Below are 10,599 nucleotides of genomic sequence, written 5' to 3' on the forward strand. Positions count from 1 at the left end.
GTTGGTTTCCAGTGCCGTGCAGTGGAAGCCGAACTGAAGAACAATTCCTGTTCCAAAGGGTCTTCTCTTTCAAAAAATGTGACAAGGTAAAGCAGGGCAAGATACTTCCATCAGAAATTAACTTCCAAAAGTGACTCACTTATTTACTCTGAGATGTGCAACTGGGTATCTTTTACTTGTTGCTTAGTAACTTGGAAAAGGATAAATAAGAAAGTGAGATAATTCTAAGGCTATGACTATATATATATTTTTTTTTTTTTTTTTTTTTTGCTTCACTGGGAAGTAATTTTTGGAATGCTTCATTTACTTTAAAGTTTGCCAGGTAGCTATAACAGAGAAAGAAACACTCACAGAAAAAAATCTCCCACAGCAGAAAAAGAGCTATAAACCCTTCTACAGGCAGTGCATCAGAGGACCTGTATCAAATTGATGCATCAAATCAAAAGTGTATGGCAGCATGAAGAAAAAACAAGACACGAACTCAGGGATTAAAAATTAAATAACAGAGTTGTTTAGAGCCATGGTATGCAAAACACCTTGCTGGCAGAAGTCTGGAAGGTGACTAGAAAGTCTAATTTTTTAAAGTTTCTGGAAAATTTCTCCTGAATTGCCAACTAGTAATTTTGAAATCTGCTCCGGGGAAATTGTTGCAAATTATAAAAACACACCCCCAGAATTAGCAAAGCCCCAATAAATAGGACCTCTTACAGCCAAATCAACACATATTATATAAAGGCAAAGCACGTAAAAAAAAATACATAGTGAAGATTTATAGTCAATAATAATGGAGTCAATAAGAATAGCAGTAAGAGAGATCAGGTTAATACAGCATACCTGGATTTCCTAAAGACCTTCTACAAGTATCTTTTTTAAAGGTTTCGAATAGGCTAAGCAGTTATGAGAATATATGTCCTCACATGAATAAAGTAGCTGATTAAAAAGGAAGATATGGGAAGTTAAAAGTAATTTCTCTCTCTAAAGATAGATATTCAACAGAGTCAGACAGGATTTATTTGAGACCCTGGTGTTCAGCATATTTTTAAGCTATCTGAAAAAAGGAGTGATGAGTATTATGACAGATTTCAAGATGTTACCGTTATACATGGTGGTAAAGACAGGAACTGACTGTGAAGAACTGCAGAAAAACCTTGCAACCAAGCAACTGTGTGAGATAATGGCAGATGAAATTCAGGGAGGATACTTGTAACATAATACACAAGGCTAAAAATAATTCTACCTATGCAGTGATAAGCCAGCTACTAATATAGGATGTTAAGGTCACTGTACATAGGGCTGTGAAAACATTAATCCAATACCCAGAAGTGCAAAAACAGAGAAGTGAGCATTAGCTATTTCAATTACTAAGAAAGAACAGAAAATCAAATGAAAATAACATTGTCTCATTGTGCAAATCCATTGTTCTGTTGTGTCCTTAAAACTGTAAGCAGTTTTGGTCCTCTGTTGCAGCAAGACTAATTCAGGATATAGAATAACTCTTCCTAAACTTCAAGTAAAATGATTGTTTATTAAAACTCTATTTTCATTGCTGCTGTAAAATAGAGGAAAAATGAAAATTTTGGAACATGTTCCATTTTCTTGGATGGATGCTTGCTGCAGTGTGGAGTGTTCTGATGTTGATAAAGAAAAACAAAAAAAAAAAGAAAGAAGGTTTTGAGCTTAAGAATTTAATGTGTAAAACTTGTAGGTGGATTTCATAATTGGCAACAAACGAGGAAGAACTACTGAGTATTGACTGTATTTCATTGAAGAGATATAGAAAAAAAAAAAAAGCCAAAGCAACCACTCTATAGATTTCTTTTTTTTTTTTTTCGTGTAGTTATAACATCAGCATATTGAATTTACAGGAAATCTCATTTAGAAATTACTAGTAACCTAACATTTTCTTTCTCTCTTAGCCTATATTGGTTAACCTTTGAAGCTGGAGAAGAATCATCTTTTTGGCCTGCAGGAATAACTACAAAGAACTTAAGCAGGAAATCCCAAGACCAAAAATAAGGAGCAACTTGGATTTGGTACTTGTGGGAATTAATCAATACACTATGGCAGTACAAAGCTATTGATGCTCAAGAAACTAAATGTTAGGAAATCTGTAACAAAGTTAGCAATCACCTTGCAATGGGATTTTTTTTTAAGAGATATCCATAAACTGGAACAATGTAAATTACGGTGTAATGCTGTTTAAAGTGGTGTTACTCAGGAGCAAAGCTAAGTGACCTGTATTGAAAAATATCTCACTAAAGAACAAATTATAAAAGACTAAGCAAATTACATGGGAAAGTCAGACCTAAAGGTTTTAAGATCACATCAGGAATGGTGCAATAATCTACCTGGTGCTTCAGAGAAACACTAGCTGAATTTTTTGTGTTGTTTGTTTTGATGTAGGACACTAATATCCTTGACCTTTTCTGTAGTGGTCTTCTGGTGTGTTGCAGTTATGACTTTTGGTTTTTCCTCCCAGGTTTTGCATTATGTATGTTTTTGAAAAGCGTGCTGTGGCCAAAGTTGGGGGAAAACAATGAGGAGGTGTTCTGAGGCTTTCATAGGCTAGCAATTTGCTGTATGGTTGCCTGCATTAACAACTTCAGGTCTTTCCGTTTTGTTATTCCCCTGTTTTTATTTTTTTTTGCAATAAAACAATGTCAGAAAACATCATGCCACATACCACAATTATCAATCACAAAATGGTAATGAGGCTGTTGTTATCACAACTTTACCTCTCTTTAAGCAAAGAAAATGTTCATTTCTCAATGTCCTCCTTAAGGAAAACATAACCAAGAAATTAGGGTAACATAACTTTTGGGAAATAATAAATATTGCACTGTAATTATGATTCCATTGAAGTACATAAAAATAGTAATACAGTGTCCAGCTTGCAGCTGGGAAAAATATAGTATATCATGAATAAGGAAACAGTAGGGAAAGAGAAAAGAACTCTTAAATACACAAGAAAAAAATAGTGTTAAGGACTACTTACACTGATTTTCTGAAATCAGTGAAGACTTCGCTCCTGAGGAACATTGAATTAACATAACCTAACTTTGTGCTATGCCTGTTATCTGCTTTCTGTTCTGTCTTTCCATTGTTCTTCCATATATGCATCTTAAGAGTAGCAAGTTGTGGCGTGTGAGCAAAGCAAAAGAGAAAATAAAAATTCTTCTAGCTTTTAATCTAAACAGCTATTTGTCTATGAAATTATCCTGGGTTCAGCTGCAACAGTTATTTTTTCCTCTTAGTAGCTGGTGCAGTGCTGTGTTTTGGCTTTAGTCTGAGAACAATGATAATGACACACCAATGTTTTAGCTGTTGCTCGCTCAGTAGCGTTTACCCTGATCAAGAACTTTTCAGACTCTCATGCTCTGCCAGTGAGGAGGGGTACAAGAAGGTGGGAGGAAGCAGAGACAGGACACCTGACTCACACTAGCCAAAGAGGTATTATCCATATCACAGCACGTCATGCCCAGTATATAAACTAGGGGGGGACCTACCAAGAAGGGACTGGTTGCTGTTTTGGTCAGGCTGGGTATCGGTTGGTGAGTGGTGAGCAATTGTATTGTGCATTGCTTGTATTTTCTGAGCTTTTGCTTCTTCTCTTGTTGTTTCCTATTATTATTGTTATTATTGTTATTATTTCTATTAGCACTATATATTGCTTTATCTTAGTTATTAAACTGCTCGCATCTTAACCCATGGGGTAGACATTCTTTCCATTCTCCTCTCCATCGCTCCTGGGGGGAAGGGGAGAGTGAATGGTTGTGTGGTGCTGAGTTACCAGCTGGGCTTAAACCACAACAGAAACAAAAGTATTAACATATTTTATAGACCTAATAAATTTAAATCCATGTATAATAATGTTTCTTCAATAAGACATTATGGTAAAAGTAATAAATAAGCTGAGGAAAAATAAAGATTTAAATCAGCATGATAACAGAATAAAGGCACATTATGGAAAAGATGACAAGGAAACAAAGCATTACTCAACTAACTGAAGTTTGATGTTTTAAGCTATAACAACCAGTGCCACCTTTAGCCCATTAATCAAATATATATATATATGTTATATATATATATTGCAGGGACTACTTTGTACTCTAGTGCCCTCTGGCTAGGTGTAATAGCATCTCTGCCTTCTGGCTAGGTGCTAATCAAACCTACTTAGTAAGTGGCAACTGTGAGAAAAAAATCCTATTCATGCTTATGCTAAAGGGAGTGGCTCAACTGATACTTTGTTTAGGAACTTGGCTTTTAACATTCTATCATAACTTGAAAATAATTCTAAACTCTTAGTTCCCACTCATCCATAGCCTAGTTGGGTTGGCTCTTCCTTTCAGGTCACATGTCTCAAGCCCGAACCTATACTCAGGAACAGCAAAGTCAGAGACAGAACCTCAAAGCACAGACGTGAATAAAGCACCCATAGAAGAGGACTGCTTTAATGAAAAAAAAAAAAAAAGGAAAAGTGGCGTCAGTTCAATTGTGAATGTGTATCTGGCTGAATGAGAGATCTTGAACAAATCAAAATACATGCCTCTCTTTGTCCATTCCTGAGGTAAGATCAATTGTCTTATCCTTGGACAAAAATGACCACAATTTGATCCAAAGCCCAGCATCCTTTGATCTGGTTTGACTCAGACCTAACCCACAATCTCTAGTCATAGCACTAAAATATCTTGGATAAAAGAGATGCAAATACTTGCAAAAGCTCTCAGTCATGAGTGTCTGTATCCAAGTACTAACAGGGATGAAGACGTAAATTCTATTGTTACGACCCAACATTAGCAGGAGGCCCAGTGAGCATCTGAGGTGGTTCTACAGTATAAAGGAAGTTTCACTGAAGGTAGCTCTGCACTTTATATAGACTGCAATCCAGTCATTGTTTAATCTGCACTTGTTTCCCACAACCACTAGGCGTGAAAGCTAGGTTCAAAATCATGGCATTGTTTTACTGATTTCAGTGGTTAAAAGATGGTGGAAATAGAGAATAACACAGGTTGCACACTTGTGGGTGAAACTTCTGTGTTTCTGTAAATGAAGAACAGGGAAAACCATGGCAGAATGCTGTCTATGATAGTTTTTTATAAATTTAGTGAAAGTAGGCTAAAGTCAGGTGCAAAGTAGTGCTGACTTGGCCTACCCACAATAGAAAGTATCTAATGAAATAAGATTTTGTGGTTGAAATTGTTCTTACCACTCTCCTTTAATTGTGGAATAATTCCAGAAAATCCTATAGGCAGATTGGTTTGATACCACTGTGTTGATTTTGCAGTTTTCATTTGGTTTGTACTATTCTTATCTTTCTACTTTATAAAATTAATATGGCTAGAGAGAAGGTGACTAGACTTTTATGGTGACAGAATGTGATAATTTAATGAGACAGTAGTGCACAATTGCACCTAGGTATACAGGTTATGTACAAAAACTCTGAAAACAGCCGTCTGTATTGTATGCATATTACGTACCTATATCTCCACATAATTTATATGCAAGTGGGTTTCATCAGAGCTGCAACATGAGACAGATTTTGAGATTATATTGCCAGACAAGGCTAAACGCTTCATTAGTAAAGTACCATCATCATATTTCTTGCTAATACTGGAGTCTTCTTTTGGATCTGAGCTGAATTTTACAAGCATCTACTGGGATTGCCAGGGTATAAAGGTACACAGGAAGACTTGAGACCAGGCTTAAGAGTTTGTCATTTTGTTTTTAAGGGTGGTTTTAGAGTCATAGAATAATAGAGCAGTTACGGTTGGAGAAACCTTAAGATCATCTAGATCCAACCCCCTTGCCATAGGCAGAGACGCATCGAACTAGACTATGCCACCCAGGGCTCTGTCCAGCCTGGCCTTGAACACTGAGAGGGATGGAACATTTATCACCTGTTTGGAAAACCTGTTCCAGTGCTTCACACCCTCACAGTGAAGAACTTCTTCCCTCTTCATCCCAAAAGCACAACCTTCTAATAGAGGCCTCAAAGTGCATAAGAAACTCACTTTAATAAGATATTAAATATTTCCTATACAAAAGGGAGGAAAAAAAACACCCAGTTTTTTTTACAAAAGATAAAGTAATTAAATTTTGTAAAAAATCAGGAGCATCCTCAGCATTACTACTGAACAAGTCTAGAAACACAAAGGCAAAAATCGAGATTTATTGGTTCAGTCTGTTCTAGTCTCATCTGAGCAACAAATTACTCTGCTACTGGTAAGATGCAGGTCTTAACCAAAGAGCAATACAGTTCTCTAGACCATTAGATTATTCTGACCTGGCAATTTCTAAAGATCCCAAGCAGCAAAGAGTTATTATTCAAATCTTATCATTAGAATTTCCTGGGAACAGCCCAATATTTATATAACAAAGATTGAAAATATGAATAGTATGCAATTTTTAATCTCCTTAGTTTCATTTCTTCTGCTGAAGTTGTTGAATGACAGAAAAGATGAAAGTGGATAAAACCTTTTCAAGTATACATCTAACCTAAGTTGGAATGGCTGTAGCTAATCCTTCCATGAATAAGGCTAAAGATGCAAGACTGTTAACACAAAGCTAAAATTCTGGAAGTCCTAGTTGCAGTTTTCATAAAGAAGCTTTTCTATGCAGCAAAAGTTTTCCAAAGTTCTCTTTTGGCCCTGCTATTCTCAATCAGAAAGAGTGTTTATCACCAGGGGTGGGGAAAGGAAACACACACAAAAAAATGGGGGTGTGGGAGAGGAGGGGAGAAAACAAAAGACAGAAAGGGAGAAAGAAAAAGCAAACCAAAGTCTCTAGCTCAGTTTCAGTAGTTTGGAACACCAGATACAGCTGACTGAACTTTGGTATGAATTGCCCTTTTCCTAGCATGCCAGTCTATCTCAGGCCAAGCTTTGCTTTACTCCAGTGATTTCAACACTAAGTCTCACCTGCTGTCAGGGCTGCATTCTGACCAGAACCTCAAAGTCCCACAAAATTTTTGAAAATTCCCAATAAGACCAAATTCTGAAACATGGAATTTCTAACAAATAGTGCATTTCTTCTTCACAGGGGTACATTTAAACTTGTTCCTAGCAACATTGTCTCATGCGAGGCAAAAAATTGCTATAGAAATAACAATAGTTTAATTTCTCTGCATCCACCCATTTAGGAGCTGAATGCACCTCTGGCATTTGCTGCACACTTCTGATTCTGCTGCATAGGAACAACTGAGTGACTTTCACATGACATTCACATTATTAAGAAGATTGAATTGCAATAACTTTTGAAGTCCATATTCTAATGCCTTTTACATAAGAACAACTCTAAAACGTATCTAACAGCAGTGTTTAGTAACTGTAATTACTAAATTAACTATAATGTTAAGACTTTGTATTGTAATTATTGGAAAGGAAAATTTTAATGGTAAATTTGCACATTAAATTTTGTAGCAGCTGTTATTTTTTGCTTACTTACTCATTGACATAGTGCAACTCTTCAGCTCTAACAGTTTACACTTTCTTACTGTATAGGAGACCTTGTTTCTTGAGATTTTATTTCTAGATGTGATATAGATGAAAGATCCATAAGCACTTCAACTTCTAGTTTTGCTTTCCCTAAAGAATTATGGGAGAAATTTCTAATAGATTGGGCACAGATTGTTGTTCAGAATCTCAAAAACGAAAGGGCAGACAGTATGAAGAGCACTTTCCTCTCACAGATGTGGCAGTAACCTTTAATCAAATATTACAGCAGCATGTTCAGATCAATAAATAGGTCTGGGAGAAGTCTCTGATCCAATAAACTTATCTACATTGACAGCAAGTAACTTGTCAGTGGACTACGGCATTCCCTTAACTATTAGCTCTTGTGGTTCTGCAGATGTTATCTGAAATTTAAAAGCAAGACATTTTTCAAGTTCTGGTACACTTAATTTTATTTTAAATTAGCAAAGTAGCTTAATTTAGACTACAGGTCTTTTGACAACACTTCTTAGTATCACATTCACTAGTTTTAGAAAAACAACAAAAATGTTTATAGGCTACAGTAATTGCTACTAGTAAATTTGCTACTCCTCTTTTGGACTGTTTTAATTAAAGGGTCATTAATTACAACTAAATTAATTTTATCACCTTAAGCACAACATTCCACCTCTGACCTGATAGCCAACATATTAGAAGTCTTTATAGCTATCTTTTAAAATGATGAATATTGGGCAGGTAATTTTTATTCCAACTATGTTGCATACCCTGACATCTCCACTTACAGAAGAAGTTGTCTTATCCATTTTACTATCAAAGAATTCCACTATACTGCTCCAATTATTTGTCTTTGCTTTCTTCTGAGTCCATAAATTTTCTACGTTTTACCATTTGTCCTATTAGAAGAAGCATTTTCTTTTATCTCTGTAGCAGACACCAGCTCCAGCTAAGATTCAGTACCGCACCAGCACTGTAGTCAAAAGAACATTGTAGGCCATTGGATATAAGCATTGCTGAGAAGATTTAGGTATCAGTGCAGTTTTGTTAGGTAACCAAGGTACCGGCTGGGAATGTGAAATGGAGTTTCACATTCATGGCGTTCATGTTCATTTGTATTTTATAATGGGATTACTGTGATTAGGAGTAACCACATGCATCTGACACACATAGAAATGTGTGTCCTAAATAAGTTCAACATTATGTTTGCATATTGGAAAAAAGTGCCAGATAAATAGACACATCTTTAAAGCATTAGGAAAGACAAAAAATCTGCACAGGATTTTGTCCCAGAAATCCTTCTTCAGCTGTTTCTGTTGTTACACAAAGCTCACTTCTTAGTTACTCTTCCTTGCCTTCTCTAGAGCTAACCCCTCCCCACCCACCACATAAAACCAGTAATTGTCAATTCAAAGAGATTAGAAACACTTTTCTGAAACTCCTATTCTGGAAACTAATTTTTTTTTCTTTCACACTTCGGTAACCTTATCCAGTAATAAATGAGAACAACTCAAGCTACAATCTCCTCATGTAACAGGAGGTTTTAAAAGCAGCCAATGCACAGAAAAATATTGAAAAGAGGAAGTAGACAAGAGCTAAATGAACGGTTCCAGTGTTGGGCCACCATTGCATTATGCAGAGTACATAATTAAGAGTGCAGGTTGTCTTTTAAGGTAACCTCTTTTTCAAATCTACCTTCTCATTATCCAACTGGACCTTCTTAGATTACATCAGGGTTGCATACCAATTTCCAAACCCAAATAGCTGAATTGCAGTCCTTTCATTAAACAAAGAAAAATCCTGCTTTGCCTACTATATTGGATAAGGGGAGAAATGCTTTTTGTCTGGAGGATAAAAAATATGAGAAAGTGAAGGGAAAGTTTTGTGGGAAGAATTAAAGGCAAAGATGGAAGGAGAAAGTGACAGTTTGAAAATTGTCTCCTAGCAGAAACACTGCTGTCAGATTCAGGTAACATCTAGCACAGCCATAAACAGGATGTTTTTTGAGAGTAGAAATAGCTAAAAAAACCCCAAACCAAAAAACTATCTGAAGATGGCCAGAGATTTTCTGAGTTATTGATATGGCAGGAAGAGCTGTCTAGTGGCAGTTCATTCTTACAGAAGAATCTACTTTCATCTATTTAGAATTTCAACAATATTTTTCCTGATGGACAGACACAGCATAGTAATTACCATATAATTTTACAGATTTATACATATCATTGACTTTAAATGACACATACATTTATTTAATTTGCCTTTAATCAGAACTTCCCTAGGAGATGTATTTGCATACTAAAGTTGTAATTCTTAAGCAGTTAGGAGGCCTGAATTTCTCGTGTCACCAAGCTGCATCTCGATTCCTTGGTGGCTAGACTGCAAACCTGAAAGAGATGACACCTGTCTTTAGAATGGTATTGTAAGACCTAAGGTATACCGAATACATAGGCGAGGAAAAGAAAGATTTTATAATACAATTTATTTTAATACTAAAAGAAAAAGAATTTTTCTAGCCATTAATCTTCTAGTATATAGATTTAAAGGATAATGCTACCTAGACATAAGTTTCAGAGCTGAAGCAAGTCAGAACCAAATCTTGGGTTGAAAATTTGCAACTAAAACTTTTTCTGCTTAATTCTCAGTTGTCTAATAGCAAATACCACTGCACAAGTCAAAAGCTGCTTTATTTTCCCATTTGGATTATATTCCAATGCCATAAAAATAATGCTTATGGCAATTCATGCCATCTTAGACTTATCGTTCCTTAAGTGCTGTATATCCCAAATGAAGATTCTGCCATGATACTCAGAATATGCCATTTAATATCATGTAACTCTCAGCGTTCTTAAACAATGCTTAAATATCTTTTTAAAAGTCAGCTGATAGCATGACTATTTTTCATGTATCCTAACAGTAAACAAGGATTGATACTGATATTTGTAGACTTTTTCATATCATTTTTACACCATTGCTCTGTTTTCCAAAGTGAACTTTTGAGAATCATTATATCATAACAACAAACAGCCACTTCTACATTGGCAAAAAAAAAAAAAAAGTATAAAAATATTAGAATTAGAACTGTGAAACTATCACACATTCCTAAATTTTCTTGTGAGAAAATGTGTAGCACATTCAAATGAAATATTTTAATATG

This window comes from Neopsephotus bourkii, unplaced genomic scaffold (assembly GCF_033783945.1).
Source record: "Neopsephotus bourkii isolate Nb327-2 ecotype Australia unplaced genomic scaffold, CSIRO-AGI_Nbou_v1 NB_556, whole genome shotgun sequence".
Classification (NCBI taxonomy): Eukaryota; Metazoa; Chordata; class Aves; order Psittaciformes; family Psittacidae; genus Neopsephotus; species Neopsephotus bourkii.